The 19,507-nt window shown below is 29.2% G+C and overlaps 1 protein-coding gene across 1 annotated transcript in view; it reads right to left on the bottom strand.

Moving 5' to 3' along the window:
• LOC127284461 (CD151 antigen-like) overlaps positions 1 to 19,507 on the bottom strand; it is a 155,942-nt gene that overhangs the window by 92,155 nt on the left and 44,280 nt on the right. Inside the window, exon 4 of the mRNA XM_051309902.1 lies at positions 1,045 to 1,107. The gene's annotated coding sequence lies outside the window, so the exon portion shown is untranslated. The remainder of the gene's footprint in view (positions 1 to 1,044; positions 1,108 to 19,507) is intronic.

Below are 19,507 nucleotides of genomic sequence, written 5' to 3'. Positions count from 1 at the left end.
TTTTTCAAAGTTTTTAGAGTCCTAATTCCCTCGGAACTCCGTCGGAAATTCTTTGGAACCCTCTGGAGGTTCTATCAGAATTCCGACGGAACTTCCGACGGAGTTCCGACTAATTTTTTTCAAAATTTTTAGAATCCTAATTCCGTCGGAATCCCATCGGAAATTCTTTGGAACCCTCTGATGGTTCTATCACAATTCCGCTGGAACTTCCAACGTAATTCCGTCGGAATTTCATCGGAGTTCCATAGAATTTCCGATGGGATTCCGATTAATTTTTTTCAAAGTTTTTAGAGTCCTAATTCCCTCGGAACTCCGTCGGAATCCCATCGGAAATTCTTTGGAACCCCCTGGAAGTTCTATCAGAATTCCGCCGGAACATCCAACGTAATTCCGTCGGAATTCCATCGGAGTTCCAAAGAATATCCGATGGGATTCCGACGGAGTTCCGACTTATTTTTTTTCAAAATTTTTAGAGTCCTAATTCCGTCGGAATCCCATCGGAAATTCTTTGGAACTCCGATGGAATTCTGATAGAACCTGCAGGGGGCACTTTCCGGGGAGTCTTTCCAAGTGGTAATTATATATTATTAAAAGTATATATATAATTAAGTAATTATAAATTATAATAAATTTTATTATTAGCATATTAAACAATAGTTTTATTTAAATTCAATAAAAAAATGAGGATAAGAAAAATTGAGTGAAAAAAAATGTTCAAGTTTCATTTTGAAAAGTTCCGTTTTTCCTATTTAGAAAGTCGGGGGAGAAAGTCACAAGGGAAAAGTAAGTTTGTGGAAAGCAAAGAGGGTGAATTTATCCATGAACATGCTTCAACCCTCTTGCAAAGCCATTATTTACTAAAGTGTCTTGCTGTCAAGAACAATTTGTTCTCCCTCTTTCACAGTATATAAATCTTTCATCTTTTCTTCAGGCAAAACTTAAAAATTCGAATACCACTAAACACAATAGATAAGTGCAAAAACATCAAAATAACAAAAAAAAAAAAAAAAATAAAGACAAGAAGAAAAATCAATCATGACTTACCACTTTTCTTCGTGAAAGATATTCACACTCGGGAAGTATATTGTCTTCTCTTATCACTCAAGTCTAAAACAAAAATGATAAAAATATTATATATATATATATATATATATATATATATAGTATGAGACTTGAGAGAAAATTTATTTGAACCAAATAAATATATATTTATTTAAAATCAATAATATTTATAAAATTTATAATAAATGAAAATATTGTTTTTATTTTTTGATATGAAAAGAAATTACATATTATACTTTTGTAACTTTGTCGACAGCTGTTACAGAGGAATAACAAGTGATGCGTTAACTTGCAAAAAAAAGAACCCGAGAACACCTATGCGTGAAAAACATGCGTTAAAACATAAATGATTCGCCGGAAGCTGATGTTAATTCACGCGAGTAAACAGTTCATTTCCGGTAGTTCATCCGCGAAATCTGTGACGCGTATCCATTGCAGGTTTATAGATTTTTCATTAGAGAATTTCTTGTTTCATTTAATGACATTCAATTGACAAACACAAACTTGTTATTTTATTCATTTTTTTTATAATATTTTTTTTTACAAGAAAATAAATTATTATTTTTGCATTTTTTAAATCTTATTAATATATTTGTAACAATATTTATTAATATTATTACTGTTATAGCAAATTTTGGCTTATATATATAAATAATCTGATATAATTACATTAATATATTTAAATCTTTGAATTAATTACAAAGTCCAAATAATAATGTTTTGCGGACAGATATATACGTATATAACCGCAACGTGAGGTTTAATGTTCTATTAAAATTTTCACACATTGTTATCAATTCAACAAGGGAATGATAAAATTCATAATCTCCGAGGACGTGATAGGAAACAATGACGGAAATCTCGATGGCGTAAAGTATGCTAATACCAACGCTCTGTACATATTCACGCGAATTGAATTTCAAAGTACACGGTTACATAATATCATATATACATTGCTTTTAATAAATCAATTAATAAATGACATAATAATTAAATTAAAACTAATTTCAAAAAAAAAAAATGCTCGCACTATTTTTAAACGTTGATATAGCTTCAATTAATAGTACTTTTAAACGTTTATAGCTTGAATCAATAGTAATTTTAAACATTGACAATTTTAATAAATAGTAATTTTAAACGTTTGTAGTTTCAGTAAATAGTATTTTAAAAAATTAAACGTTTCGATTTTAATTTTTAATATTGATAATTTTAATTAATATTAGCTTTAATTAATAGTAATTTGAAAAGTTAAATTTTTTAACCAATTGTAATTTCAAATATTGCTTTTGAAAATAGTAAACATTGGTATATATTTAATATAAATATTTTATTAATTTATATGTATATTTAATATAAAATTTTTTTTTTGAATTTATTTATTTTGTTAAATTCTCCCCAACTTTAGTTGGAATTATTTTTACTATTTTCTTACTGTTCAGTTTTTCAATTTTCCTTCTTTATCCATAAGATTTTCAGGTGAGTTATTTTTCCGACAATAAAGTACCTAAGCAAGCAAGCAAGCAAGTAAGCTCACCAAAACCGCCAATAAGGCAGAAATGTCCTCTGAAAATGAGGTTTCGAGGGCTAAAAGTCTAGTGAAGCAGAGAGAGAGAGAGAGAGAGAGAGAGAGAGAGAGAGAGCCCAAATAACGTTTACAATGTTTACGTGAACTCGGTAGGGATTGAAGCCAGATTGACTCGGTTCAATGATCAACTGAGTGACACTTGTACTATAGGAGCCAGAACCATTATTGTCGACCGCAAGTTTACCCCAATGACAAATACCCCCCCCCACCCCCTCAACCCTTCTCATTCAAACTCCCCATATACACTGCTTTGCCTCCACGATTACATTTTCAATATTCAAATTCCTGTGTGCATTATTTTTTTTAAATTAGAGTAAATTTTACTAAAAAAATATAACTATTTTTTTGCACTTATAGAATAGAAATAGATATACTTAAAAAATATTCTTCGATTAAGAGAATTATTTTTAATGCAACTTTTCCTGTAAAATCTAGTATTAAAAGTATTTCCTCTTAATTTCAGAAAAAGGATTTTCCTCTCCAAATGAAGAATATTTTTCTTCCCAGTGTATATAAATTAGTAATTTTTGTACGTAGTGGAGAAAAATTATCGATCGAGAGATTAATTTTCTTTTTAGAGTACGCTTATGATTACATATTCATGTTTTTTTTTTTTTTTTTAAAAGAGAGGAACGAAATCACGCGAATTAAAATGAGATCCTTGTGCATTGTACAGACTCATGGCAGACAAAGGAAATTTTAAACAAGCCCATTATTCGCTTTGTAGACTGTATTCAACATTGACAATGCTTTGAAGATCGCTCATTGTAGTCTCTCTTGGCTTTATGTCAATTTAAGTTTCAATTTTGGATCTGTCGGATAATTCCATTACATGACAATGCAAATTTACTCATTAATAAATTATACTCGATGCATTTATATATACATACACGTTTAAATTAGACTCTCTCTTGTTATTTACCCTCTATTTATGGAAAACTATGTTTTACTTAATATTTGTTTCATTTTTAATTATTAAATAATAATTATTTATTTATTTAATATGGTAGTTCAATCTAACAGTTTTTTTTTCAAAATTTTTGATTTCGAATTTATTAAAATAAACCAAATGTTTATTTAGATCAAATAAATATTTGTATAATTAATTCAATTTTTTAGTTATTTCAAAATAAAATGTTTGATTCAAATTAATATTTGATATAAATAAACTGAAAAAAGGGTTTGATATTAACAACCAAACATTTGGTTGGTATTTAAGCAACCAAAATTTTTTTGTTGAATTAACAAAATTTTAATTGTCTCAATCAAAATTTGTTTGACACAATCAAAATTTGTTTGACACAACCAAAATTAGAAAAAAAGGATTTTTGTTGTCCTAACTAAAGTTTGATTGGGACAACCAAAATTTTGTTGATTCTACAAAAAAATTTTGATTGCTTAAATACTAACCAAACGTTTGGTTGTTAATACCAAACCTTTTTTTCAGTATAGATATTTAAAAAGGTATTTAATATATTGAAATAAATATTTATTAGAATCAAACAAATATTTATTTAAATCAGATAAATATTTATTTGAATCGAACAAATTTTATTTTGAATTAACCAAAAAAAAAATGGTATTAATAGAAAAAAGAAATTAAATTAATATGGTAATTTTTAAATTTAAAATTTGTATTTAAAAAAAAAAAACCAAAAAAAAGTGTGAAATTCTATATTTGATTCGTTAGAGAGCATTTTTGGGGTGTGAAATATATGTGCGCGAGAAACTTTAAATAAAGTTACTGAACCGATTCGGGTTTTATCCGCAACTTTTCTTCACAAAACTTCTCTTTAGAAACTGTTCTTGTTTGTCTTGAAAATTTTTGGAGCCATCTTTCCGGTTAATTACAACTTTCTATTTAACTTGAATTTTCTCGATGATATCGAAATATCCAATTCGGAAAAAATTTCTTTTTTTTATCATTTCATTCGAATTTTTACAATTTTACGAATGAAAAGCAAACAAAAAAAAAAAAAAGAAAAAAAATACAAACGTTCCATTTGGTGAAAAGAAAAAAAAATGTGCACGCTTTTTATTTTTTTTCATCAACGAGAACAAGAAATGAATGATCCAATTTTTTGAAGGAAGAGAAAAATATGAAGAAAGAAAAAAAAAATTCTACTCCTTGAATCGAGAGCATTGAGATGGTACGGGATGAATAGAGTCCCGGATACTCGAGCGAAGTTAGACTTCCGCAATTAATCCTGGCGTGAAGCAATTAAAAGACTCGGGGAAAACTTTTAGGGAACTTCATCTCTTTCTCTCTCTCTCTCTCTCTCTTTCTCTCTATCTTTGAATATTCCTCAAGCACTTTTGCATTGGTTTGGCCTTTTCTTTTCATCGTGCTCATCTCTTTGGCGCACAAAAAAAAGAAGGGGGGGGGGCGGTAAAGGCACTCGAACCGCGAGTTTTCACCCAGTGCTTATTCGACTCAAACCATGAAACAATAGAGAAAAGACTGATGCTGGACTTTTCGTAAGATAACTCCCTTTTCTGTTGAACGTATAGACAAGACGTTGGTTTATGGTGAGAGTGAGAGAGAATAAGAAGAAGAACAACTTTTCTCTTTTTCATCTTCACCCTGTCGATCTCTTTGTTCTTCTTCTTCTTCTTCTTTTATTCCACTTGGTCGTTTTGCAAAAACTAGATACCAGAGGAAAATCCTCCCTTGTTTCTAGAACCACCACTATCACGTTTTTGCTCTTATTTTATTTTCACAAACTTTCGTGTCCCACAACTTTGACTCTCCTCTTTTAATGCTTCTTAAGAAACGACATGTATAATGCGAGAAGAACTTGACTTCGCGATTAGAATAAATTATTCTTCTTTTTTTTAAACTACAAGTCATTTTATATTGTACAAATTTTATTATTATTATTATTATTATGTTTTTTAATTTTGTACTTTATAAATAAATGACAGTACAATTTTTTTATTTCTATTTCAAATTATATATAATATGTAAAACATTTGAAAATAGTTTTGAAAAATTTCGCCTGCATGGAGGATCGAACCGGACTTTACCAACTTTACCGGACGCAAGTCATGTACTCTGACCACACAGCCATGCGTTAACTAACAGATCTTTTACCATAAAACTTCTTTTTCAATATTTAATCAACAGATTTAAATATAAATAACTAATTTGATTCAATTCCGTTACTGATTCAAATCGGAATATTTCTTCTTCTAATTTAAAAAACAAAAAATAATAATTTTCCCTTTTTTTCTAAATAGGAAAAACTATCGAGGGGCTGACTAAAGATTAAAAAAGGGTCAAAGTATGGAAATTCCCATTAACTTTACAAATTTAATCTTAATTAAAAAAAAAAATTGTTATCTTAATTAATGATCATTCTAATTATATTGTGATACAATTATCCTTTATATTCTATAAAATAATATTTTGTCAGCATTTTTTATTTTAATTATAAATCGGGTTAACTTTATATAATACGTTCCAGAGGTGAAATTACAAGAGTAGATGGGAATGGAGTTTATAATATTAAATGGTATAGGATGATGTGTCTTATCAAAACGATCTTGAAGCGCATTTATGTGCGCCGAGTCATATCGCGCGTGCATCGTGGACAATTCGTCTAAGGCTACGAAGATACATTATATAAGTGTAGTATATAGAATTCACAAAGTAACCGCTAGCAATGCATCTGCTCATATATATATAAATATATATATATATATATATATATATATATATATATATATATATATATATATATATATATATACAGTCGGTATTCACGTCTGCAAGATATTTTCCGCCTGGACGACGGAGAACGAACTCTCTTCAAGCCCTCGCGTTATATTTCGAGTCAAGAACAGTATCTCTGAAGATTAATACACTATATACAGACTGTACACCACAAGTTCACTTTATATACTCACTACAACATAGACAGTACAAAAAATTTAATATTTCTGCTTTCTTTATGCAAATTTTTTCCAACTTGTACATTTTACATTATTAAAATATGAGTGAAGCAGACGCATGGTGCCTCCATCGAAGGGTTTCGTTATTAATATTACCGTTGCTAAGGAAAAAAAATCCTTAGCAACGGTTGCTAAAAAAAACACGGTCATGGTAACGGTTACTATGGTACCGATAACTGTGTACTGGTTATTATGGTACTGGTTACTATGGTACTGGGAACTATGGTACTGGTAACTATGGTACTGGTTACTATGGTACTGGTTACTATAGTACTGGTTACAATGGTACTGGTTACTCTGGTATCGGTTGCTATACGGTTTCTATGGTACTGGTTACTCTGGTACCGGTTGCTATATGGTTTCTATGGTACCGGTTACTAGGGTACTGGTAACTATGGTAACGGATGCTATTGAAACGATTGCTATGGTACTGGTATCTTTGGTACTGGTTACTATGATACTGGTTGCTAAGGTACTGGTAACTATGGTAACGGATGCTATTGAAACGGTTGCTATGGTACTGGTTACAATGGTACTGGTTACTCTGGTATCGGTTGCTATACGGTTTCTATGGTACTGGTTACTCTGGTACCGGTTGCTATATGGTTTCTATGGTACCGGTTACTAGGGTACTGGTAACTATGGTAACGGATGCTATTGAAACGGTTGCTATGGTACTGGTATCTTTGGTACTGGTTACTATGATACTGGTTGCTTAGGTACTGGTTACTCTGGTACCAGTTGCTATACGGTTTCTATGGTACTGGTAACTATGAGACGGTTTCTATTGAAACGGTTGCTATGGTACCGGTATCTATGGAACTGGTTACTCTGGTACCGGTTACTACGGTAGTGGTTACTATGATACTGGTTACTAGGGTACTGGTTACTATGGTACCAGTTGCTATGGTACCGATAACTGTGGTGCTGGTTATTATGGTACTGGTAACTATGGTACTGGTTACTCTGTTAAAGATTGCTATACGATTTCTATGTTACCGGTTACTAGGGTACTGGTAACTATGGTAACGGATGCTATTGAAACGGTTGCTATGGTACTGGTTACAATGGTACTGGTTACTCTGGTATCGGTTGCTATACGGTTTCTATGGTACTGGTTACTCTGGTACCGGTTGCTATATGGTTTCTATGGTACCGGTTACTAGGGTACTGGTAACTATGGTAACGGATGCTATTGAAACGGTTGCTATGGTACTGGTATCTTTGGTACTGGTTACTATGATACTGGTTGCTTAGGTACTGGTTACTCTGGTACCAGTTGCTATACGGTTTCTATGGTACTGGTAACTATGAAACGGTTTCTATTGAAACGGTTGCTATGGTACCGGTATCTATGGAACTGGTTACTCTGGTACCGGTTACTACGGTAGTGGTTACTATGATACTGGTTACTAGGGTACTGGTTACTATGGTACCAGTTGCTATGGTACCGATAACTGTGGTGCTGGTTATTATGGTACTGGTAACTATGGTACTGGTTACTCTGGTAACGGTTGCTATACGATTTCTATGGTACCGGTAACTATGATACTGGTAAGTATGGTACCGGTTACTGTGGTAACGGTTGCCATCTTACTTTCGAATCATTTTTTTTTTTATTAAATACAAAGTAGAGTAAATTAAAAATTTCTCTACAAGATACTAAATAATATAAATTATGAACACAGTGATAAATAATATAAGAACAAAAATTTTGAATAATAATTTATATAGTTATTTTTTGATTAAAAGAAATTTTCATTTGGGATTTTTTTTTAAATATAATGCTGAATTATAACGCGCGTAAACTCTTAATCCTTTAAAAAAAAAATGATATGAAATTTGAAAGCAAAAAAAAGAAAGAAAAAAAAAGTTAAAATGTACAAGATGTCAAAGGCGTGAAGCAGCGTTGCGTATATTTTCACGTAGTTGAGTAAATATGTGGTCTGACATGAGAAAGGGAAGACAATACATCTTCCTTCACTGTGTCTGACCACACACGGTTTATTCTACTCTGTGAAATCCTCACTTGCACTACAAACATTTCCTAAGCCGGAAAATAAATTTTGTCATTCTCGTAATACCACACGATGAACGATGCTTTTATTTATTTAATTTTTTATAATCATTTTTCAAAATTCAATTCTGATTTTTAATTTTTCATTAAATAATTAAATTGGTTTTTTTATTATTACTTTTATTATTTATTTTCTCTTTAATTTTTGTTAATTATTTTTATTTATCATTAAGTAATATTTATTTATTACTATTTATTTATTATTATACCTAAAATAATTTTCAACGTTGTAAGTAGAAAAAAAATAGGAGGCTTAAATTTTTTCACTTGCTGTGATAGAAAAACGAAAGGTTAGGATGTATACACAATTTTCAGACCACTATATATATATATAGTTGGTTTTTTCTCAAGTTGCTTACATTCTGTACAACATACTGTAAAATACATGTTTCATATATGCGCCACGTGCAACGAAACATATATTATACGCAATTTCATATTTGCAAGGATTTACCATCTCTCGACAGTTATTGTCTCTTATAGAGAGAAACATGTACTACCGAAAATTTTCACTTTGTTTACGAGTTCAATTCTGTATTTTTCTTCTCACTCTCTCTTTTCATTTCAGACCCAAATGTTCTCAATTTTGTTTCAACAAAAAAATATCGTCTTTTTTATTTACTTGTTTCATTATTAAACATTTTTCTTTTATAAATTATATTATGAAATAAAATAAGAAAAATGTTACCAAATTTAACAAAACTAAAAATATATTTTATTACAAACAGAAGGTAATATTTAAAAAGAAATAGGATGATTTGTAAGTTAATGTTGGCTGTGTGGTCAGAGTACACGGCTTGCGTCCCAAGGGTTCCAGGTTCGATTCCCCGAGATTTTTTAAAATTATTCACAACTTAATTATACATATTATAATTAAATATATTAGTTTATAAGGAAGGAATATTATAATTTTCTACACGTTCAAATAATGTTCTCGAAACTTGGAGAATGAGGTTTTCAATTAAATGGAGAGATTATATTGAGGAATTGTGTACTACATTATATATGTATATAGTTTATGGATCGTGGTGAGGACTTGCATTATGTGTACATGTAGGTAGAGAAGGCCAAGTTTTGTAAGTGGTTAAAGCAGCAGATCGTACAGTTCGCGTTCGTTGATGCTTTGATATGGTCTGATGCGGTTATACAGACGCTCCTTGTGCTTCGGGATATATGTTCGTCGTTCGTACAGCGCGCGAACTGTTGCGGTTCAAGTTATTGAATTTACGTTTAATCCCAAGCTTATTACGCGGGGCAAAGCCTACGTAGGCACATCGTCTTTCTCGTGCTCTAACTGAGCACGCGAATCTTCAATGTCAAATATTCGAGAGAGAGAGAGAGAGAGAGAGAGAGAGAAAACTCATATATACATGTACCACGATTATCTCATCTTCATTCTCGTATACTTATTAACATTATTCGCGAACCGTGAGAACCTAATAAAATCACATTACTAAATAATTATAACCACACGTTTTAATAACAAATTTTCTTTAAATTTAAAAAAATTTTTATTTAATTAATTTTTATTTAATTTTTTTTAATTTTAGAAACTTTAAAGTTCGTTACGTCTTTTTTTTTAATGTTATTAACTCTTTTGTTTTTTCAACGACTAAAAAAAAAAAAAAAATTACGAGGAATTCGATACAGTAAAAATTTTCTTCTTGGACAAGTTAACACTTTGTTGGAAATATGTTGCGATTAAAACAAGTGAAAAGTTATATCAGCACATATTCACATTCCCTTGCCTAAAAAGTATGCGTGGAATGTACCATTAATGGTCTTGTGAAATTAAATTTTTTTTTTCGCTTTTGTTTAGACCTATCCTTAAATTTCTGGGCTTCTCTATTTTCATCTTTTTTTTTCAAACGGAAAGATTCACTTTTCTTTAATTTTACTATTTTTCTTCTTCTTTTTATTTCTATTCTTCTGCGTATTCATTTTTTTTTTCTTCAATTTTCTAATTTATACACTCTTTATTTTTCCTATTCGTGTAATATATTTTATGATTTTTGTCGGATTATTGAATATTAGGGTGTATGAATATTCAAAAAACATTATTTTACCAAGAATAGTAAATGCATATTAGAGAAAGAGAGAGAGGAGAGAGAAGTTTATGCTGATAAATGGTAGTTCCAACGAAAGGTGTGATATTAGCAGTCGTTGCTGGAAACATGCTTTCATTTCATGCAAAATCCTGACGCCTTAGAGAGAGAAAGAGTGTAAACTCTCGTTCTTATATAGGTATAAGCTCAAGCCTTGCGTGACTTTAAATCATTCGTCTTTCATCTTAAAGTAACCCAAACAAAGCCGCCACACCAACTCAACTTTAGCGCGCAAATCTAGGCTAAATACTTGTACATGCAAACAAAAAGCCAACGCCTTCTCCACGAAACCAATTTTTTTTCTATTTTTAAATACATAAATATTAATTTCCAATTAAAATTAAAAAAAAATTTTAATTTAAAAAAGAATAAGATTTTTTTTACAATTTTTCGTATTTCAAAAATAATAAATTTTTCATATTTAAATAAAATGTCTGTAGGAGAATAAAAAAAAAATTATTCTTTTTGATATTTAATAGTTTTAAAGAAGTGTGTAAAAAAAAAATACCGAGATCGAAAAGCCAGTGAAATCTAGGGGTTGAGGTTAGAAAAAAAAAATCACGAGCACATGTGTAAAGAATGGAAAGCCTTAAACCTGATGAGAAGATTTTCATGGCTCATAAACCCGGTTACAGGCTGGCAACGACGTCCCTTTAATTTTCAAACAAGTAAAAACCCACGTTATTGAAGTTTTCTTTTTTCCTCCACTGAAACGAGCTTTTTCTTGGTATTCATTAACCAATATTATCCTAGAGGTGTGTTAGATGGGTGCAGGGGGGAGGGAGCATAACGACAGTCGGAAGCTTATAAATATATCTAATATTTAAAATATTCTCGGCAATTTTTTTTTTTTTGCACTTAAATAAACTTATTTTTATCCATCTCTTTTCTTATATTTTCACCTCTTTTTATTGATTCTAAATTTTATATATTATTATTATTATTATTATTATCATTTTTTTATTACTATTATTAGTAATAAGAAAATATTTTAATTTTCTATTTTTAATTTAATTTTAAATTTATCAATTATTCGAAAATTTTGTGAATAAACCACAAATTTTCCTTCTCATTTCAATCCAATTTTCGAAGTGCTTAACAATTTTTTTTTCGCATATAAGAAAGCACAATGAAAATAGAAAAAAAGAGAGAAAGAGAGGGAAGAATGAAAAAAGAGATTAGTTTTTCAGGATGAAAATTACATGCCCTTATAGTAGTAATTAGAAGAAAATATGGCTGGACGCCAGACAGCACCTCATTCTTATCTGGATCTTTCTCTCATTACATTTTCGCATCTCTTCTCTTCTCTCTCTCTCTTTTTTCCTTTTCCTCTGAAAAGATCCCAAGATGAGAAGAATCTCTTCCATCTCAGCAAACTCACTGTTCAAGAAAAGTTTTATCCTTTTCAAGGCTTCTTCTTCTTCATTTTTTTTTTAGAACCTTATCGTAATCCTCCAATTAGAAGCAATCGCTCTACGTAAGGAGACTTATTATTTTTTAGTGCCTCTTGCGCATATTAACCATAACTTTTCTATATGCATGAAATACTCTCATTACTTCCAACTAGATTGAAATTTTTCTCCATTCTCTTTTCTTTTAAGAGTTCAACACACATAATGAGATGACTTATATTGTATATATATATTATTCATACATAACATAATATCAAGTTTTTTTTTATATTATTCTATCATGGACAAAAAATAATATTTTACCTAAATTACTTTATTGATGAAAAATATTCATTTTCCCTAAACTATTTTATTTAGAAATGAAATTATTTTTGATAAATTTTTAAGAAAGTCGTCCGCCATATTGGATTCGCCATTTTGAATTTTTAAAAACTAACACTGGATTCGCAATCAGTGACCCCAAAAAAACCTGTGTTATAAATTTCAAACTAGTTAATTCAATTATTTGGGTTCAACTCATTTTTAAGTGTTTACATCTGGCTCACTTCGAATTTTCCACTTTAACCTCATTTTCCAAAAAATCTGTCCATTTTTTTGGATTTTGTCGTTAACATTTTTTGTTCAGGAGGTCAAAAGCTACAAAATTGCAAAGTTACAAGAAATTTAACCCAGATTATTTTTACCATGTATTTGGTGCGGGGTCCTTTATTTGAGCGAAGATCAGCATCCGCTGGACCAATCAAAAAGTACGCCCTACATTTTTTGTTCGGAACTTTTTTGACTATTTTTTGGCGGTATTCCCGAGCGGTTATCTCACAAATTTAATTTTTCGAAAATTTTTCAAAAATATATTTGAGTGTAGCTCAGCATCCGCTGGACCAATCAAAAAGTGCGCCATACATTTTTTGTTCGAAACTTTTTCCCTATTTTTTTGGTGGTATTCCGGAGCGATTATCTCGAAAATTTAATTTTTCGAAAATTTTTCAGAAATATATTTGAGTGTAGCTCAGCATCCTCAGAACCAATCAAAAAGTGCGCCATACATTTTTTGTTTGGAACATTTTGACTATTTTTTTGGCGGCATTCACGAACGATTATCTCGCGAATTTAATTTTTCGAAAATTTTTGCAAATTTGTTTTCTAATGTAGCTCAGCATCCGCTGGACCAATCAAAAAGTGCGCCATACATTTTTTGTTCGCTACTTTTTGCTAAAGACTTTGGCGGTATTCCCGAACGATTATCTCGAAAATTTAATTTTTCGAAAATTTTTCATAAATATATTTGAGTGTAGCTCAGCATCCGCTGGACCAATCTAAAAGTGCGCCATACATTTTTTGTTCGAAACTTTTTCCCTATTTTATTGGCGGTATTCCGGAGCGATTATCTGGAAAATTTAATTTTTCTAAATTTTTTCCAAATTTGTTTTCTAGTGTAGCTCAGCATCCGCTGGACCAATCAAAAAGTGCGCCATACATTTTTTGTTCAGAACTTTCTTCTAACTACATTGGCGGTATTCCCGAACGATTATCTCTCAAATTTAATTTTTCGAAAATTTTTCCATAATATTTTTGAGTGTAGCTCAGCATCCGCTGGACCAATCAAAAAGTGCGCCATACATTTTTTGTTCGAGACTCCCGGGTTAAGACTTTGACGGTATTCCCGATCAATTATCTCGCAAATTTAATTTTTCGAAATTTTTTAAAAAATTTATCTGAGTGTAGCTCAGCATCCGCTGGACCAATCAAAAAGTGCGCCATACATTTTTTGCTCAGAACTTTCTTCTAATGACTATGGCGGTATTCCGGAGCGATTATCTCTGTAATTTAATTTTTGGAAAATTTTTCCATATATTATTTTGAGCGCAGCTCAGCATCCGCTGGACCATTCAAAAAATGCGCCATACATTTTTTGTTCAGAACTTTCTTCTAACTACTTTGGAGGTATTCGCGAGACCTTATCTCACAAATTTAATTTTTCGAAAATTTATCCAAATTTGTTTTCTAATGTAGTTCAGCATCCGCTGGACCAATCAAAAAGTGCCCCATACATTTTTTGTTCAGAACTTTCTTCTAACTACATTGGCGGTATTCCCGAACGATTATCTCACAAATTTAATTTTTGGAAAATTTTTCCAAATTTGTTTTCTAATGTAGCTCAGCATCCGCTGGACCAATCATAAAGTGCGCTATACATTTTTTGTTCGCTACTTTTGCTAAAGACTTTGGCGGTATTCCGGAACGATTATCTCACAAATTTAATTTTTCGAAACTTTTTCCTTAATATTTTTGAGTGTAGCTCAGCATCCGCTGGACCAATCAAAAAGTGCGCCATACATTTTTTGTTCGGAACTTTTAGACTATTTTTTTTGGCGGTATTACCGAGCGGTTATCTCGCAAATTTTATTTTCCGAAAATTTTTTCCACGATTTTTTGAGTGTAGCTCAGCATCCGCTGGTCCAATCAAAAAGTACCCCATATATTTTTTGTTCGAGACTTTTTGCTCAATTTTTTGGCATTAATCCCGAGACATTATCTCGCGAATTTAATTTTTCGGAAATTTTTCCAAATTTGTTTTCTGGTGTAGCTCAGCATCCGCTGGACCAATTTAAAAGTGCGCCATACATTTTTTGTTCGCTACTTTTTTATAAAGACTTTGGCGGTTTTCCCGAACGATTATCTCAAAAATTTAATTTTGCGAAAATTTACAAAAAATAAATTATTTTTAGTAAAATAATTTTAATTTACGTAATAATAATTTTATAATTTTGCGCCCCTCCCCCTTTCTCTCTCTCTCTCTCTCTCTCTTTCGATTATAGACGAAATATAAAAACTGAAATAAGTTCCAATAGTTACATCCCTCGGTGGAAAATATTCGCAAAAAAATTCAAATGTAACGTAATATCATTATTATTACAAATGTAAAAAAAACGAATGGATCTTCAATTATTTTATAAAAACTCTTCGAAATTTTTTTTTTTATGAAATGCGGTATTGTATAACAATATAGATTTTATTACAAACTACATAGGTATTTGTAAAAAAAAGAAGAAAAAAAAAGAAATATATTGATAAAAGCATTCTTGTTAGCTGAATACGTTGGCAATTTCCAATTTGCAAATAACGTTATCGAAGAGGAAAAAAAGAGAAAGAGATATATATGTATATAGCGTCCACTGTAATGTTGGAACAAAGTAACTTCAACGTAGTTTCCGGAAGAGGAATCTTTCAAACGAACAATGAACCAATTTTGTTGAAGCAAGTCAAGTTAACGGTGATCGACTCACGCCTATGTTGCTGTCCTTCTAAACATTTATACTAACGAGACACCCTCACAATATTAACCCCTCCAAAATAATTTTAACGAACATTTAATTATTTCTTCATTTCTATTTCTCAATATAAATTAATTATTATTATTAAAATTTTCACCTACGACGTACATGAAATAAATAATAATAATATATTATTATTTTTAAAAATAAAAAAAAATAAAATAATAATAATAATATATTATTATTTTTGTTATTATTGTATTATTATTTTATTGTTATTATAATATTATTATATATTTAAATAAATATGAAATATTTTCTAACCATTTCGTACAAAAATGAAGATATTTTTTCATTTTTTACACACTAGAATAACAAAAATTATTTATAAATAATATATAAATCTCTAACCTTGGCCTGCATCTGATGTTACAGGACGTTAACTTCTGTTGGAAACACACGCGATTTTAAAAATTTCGTACACTCCCTAAAGCGCGTTTAAATTTTAAAAAACAAAATACTTTTTCTTTAAGCGATCGCAGTTTTAAGAATTTTCCAACACTCACGGAACAAAAAATTTACTAAATAATTAAAAATTAATCACACATAAAATTTTTACGTTCGCGAATTAAAAAAAAATACGAGCACTTCCGAAATTACTATTAAAACTGTGATAATAACAAATAAAAGACAAAAAATAAAAATTCTTTGATTTTAAAATTAAAAAATTTACACTCACTTTAATCACGTCTAAACAGGCCAAGACACGAATTGCAACTAATTTAATTTTATTATCATTGGTATTTTCAATCAAAATTGTTATGACCTTCGATTTAAGGATCTCTTTGTTATTCAATGCAAACATCCAGGTACAATAATAAAATTCCTAAATAGCTTCGTCACATTTCAAATACTTTAAAATTATAGAAAACTAATTTGTAAATAAATTTTTAATAAACAAAATTACAATCATTTTTTTCAAAATAAAGATTATTTTTTATTCTTTGTTTTACTCATAGAAGAGAAAATAAAAATATTTTTTCATTTTGAAAAATGAAACGATTACAAAAAAAAAATTTGCAAATTGCAACTGTAAACATTTAGATAAATAACATTTAAATTACTACTTTTGCAACGAAATCAAGTAAATAAAGTTTCTCATAATAATTCAAAAGAAAAAAAAAAAAAAAGTGAAATAATTTCCTTCTCTCTAGAAAATAATTTTTATACACTTTTTTCTCTAGCACACGGTTTCAAGTACTGGTTGTCCAGTAGAACTAATGAAAAATAAAGCAGGTAAAATTTCTTCATTACGATATATTCACAAATATATTAAACTCACAGCGGAAAGCTCTCGCAATTTTCTGACCGCGCGTTTCTGTAACAATTTGCGCGCGCTCTATACTTTAATATTCAACAACTAATTTGCTGTTTCAAATATTCCGTTTATAAAAGACACTTGTTGGAAATAAAATTTAATGCTTATATGCGTTTTAACAGTTCCAATATCAGAGAAATATATATATATTTCTCTTTAATAAAAAGCAAATAACATTTATGAAATTACAATTTTCCAGTAACGTAAAAGCTTTACTATAATTTAGTTTTACTTTTACCAGAAAATAAATATTTTCATTTCAGTATATAATTCATAAAAAAAATTAATTAATTAAAAACTAATATTTCTTTTCCTATAATTACTAAGTACTTTTTGGGAAAAAAATTTTTACAATTTCAATTATTATTATAATTAGAAATATAAATAAAATTCTATAATAATTAGCATTTGTGAATTAATTAAGAATCAATATACTATTGCAAATAATTAAAATTATTATTTGAGTAAATAAAGAACTTTTTTCAAAAATAATAATAATAATAATAATAAAACAGAATTTTTATATTAGTAATACAGCCAAAGAAATATTTTTGTTACATTTATTTTAAAGTTTATTTAAATCAAATAGAAATATATTTCTCACATAGACAAATTTTTTTTGTTTTGAGTAAAAAATTTTTATTTAGCACAAATAAAATTTTATTTAGAGCAAATAAAATTTCGATTTCAATCAAATAAAATTTATTTGAAGTAAATATTTATTCTGAGACAAATATATATATTTTTTTCTCTGGGTATAATTAGAAAAAAAAATAATTATTCTCAAAATATGTAATAGAAAAAAATAATTTTTCTTTTTTTATCAAACTTGTAAAATCAGTCACGAACAAGTTAACCTAAATTAACATCCGGTCATAGAGGATGAGTTTGGTATCAAAATGAGTCACGTGCAGCAATTCTGCAAATCTCTCGAATCTTGCGGTGAAGTTAATTTTGTAGTTAGGAGCTTTCGAATTTCCGTTTCGAAACTTGAACATAAAGTTCATTAAGGGTTCTTTGGGTCCATTTTGGTCGAATACAGTCGTCGTTCAACAGACTATTTCGATTCCTTCGGGGTGTTAACTCTAACGATAAACATCCCTTAATGTAACTTGAACCAAGAAATGAGGGAGAGCATTCACCACTATACCTTCAATTTATCCTACAGCTATATATATATATATATATATATATATATATATATATATATATATAATTTATGGAAAAACTTTTTCAACTGGAAAAAAAAATCCGCTAGTCGTTAAAACTCCTTTTTCCAAACTTTTCGCCACTGTAAAAGCTTACGTATCTTTTGAAAATTTACATTCATTTCTATGTTGCAATTTACTCTCTATTTTATTAAAGTTTTATATAAAGTTATTTAACTTTTTTTCCAGATGGAAATTCACACAATTATTATAACAAAAAAAAAGCGATTAATATCTGACATAATATGAAAAATGTACTTAAAAAGAAGAAAATTTATTTATGATCGTTTACTTGCTATTAAATAAATATTTATTTGAATCAAATAATTTTTATTTGAAACAATATCTATATTTGACATAACTGTTTTTATTTGAAACAATAATTTTTTTTATTTGAAACAAATACAATTTTATTGACACAAATAATAATTATTTGATATAAATAAAAACATTTATTTGAATCAAATACATTTTTTTAGTATAGATAATTTTTTGGTATTTTAAATAATTTTTCAATTTTTTTAAAAGAAAATTTCGAAAAATTATATAATATTACCTCAATATTCTGTTAGAAATATAATAATCATTACTATATTATAAAAAGATATCGCCGCCACCGCTGATTCAAGAATGAACGCTAGGCGAGAACTTCGACACTACGCGGGAGCTCACAGTACTCGCCTACTGTTCAACTCGCGAAGCATTAAAACTCGCGTACCGTTCAGAATTTGTCTCGAAAATTTCAGATATTGTACTATCTATATCAAAAACATACGTTAAAAATTAACATAAAATCAATACTCAAGGTCAAACGACAGAATAATAGATTAAAACGAACATAACTTCAAAAATCAAAGAGATATGTCAAAATCCAAAGTTTTTGATGAAGTAGAGATGGACATAACCTCAAAACTATTATCAGAGGTCAAGATATGACCCTCCCTTTAAACTTTTAAAGGTCATAGGTCAAAGGAGAACATAACCTTAAATTTACGTTGAAGATCATAGGCGTGTAGGCGAACATAACCTCAAAATTTGGTCAAAGTTATAGAAAAAATCTGCCATTACCCCAAAATTAAGGTCATAGGTGATCGTCATCCGTGATGCATCTTAGAAACAAATTCTTTAAAATGAAATAATAAATTTTATTTAAAAAAATTTGGGTAAAATTAATCTTTAAAAACATATAAAAACTTATTCGGTCCCTAATTAATTATTCAATTGCAGAATAGATGAAAATTTAGTTTACGGATGCAAGTTAAAATATATAGTTTATGTTCATATTAAAATATAAATAAAATTCTGCTGTTCAAATTTAAAAATTTTTTATTAAATATAAATTTAATCAAAATAATATTTAATATTTTTAGTAAATTTAAATAGAGGATTGGCGAGTAATAATAATAATAAATTCTCAGAGTCATTTTATTTATATGTAAAGAGTAAAAAAAAGA

The sequence above is a fragment of the Leptopilina boulardi genome, unplaced genomic scaffold, assembly GCF_019393585.1.
Source record: "Leptopilina boulardi isolate dan_hultmark-lab unplaced genomic scaffold, ZJU_Lbou_2.1 LbouV2_325, whole genome shotgun sequence".
NCBI classification, from domain to species: domain Eukaryota; kingdom Metazoa; phylum Arthropoda; class Insecta; order Hymenoptera; family Figitidae; genus Leptopilina; species Leptopilina boulardi.
This window is presented reverse-complemented; position numbering and strand designations above follow the sequence as displayed.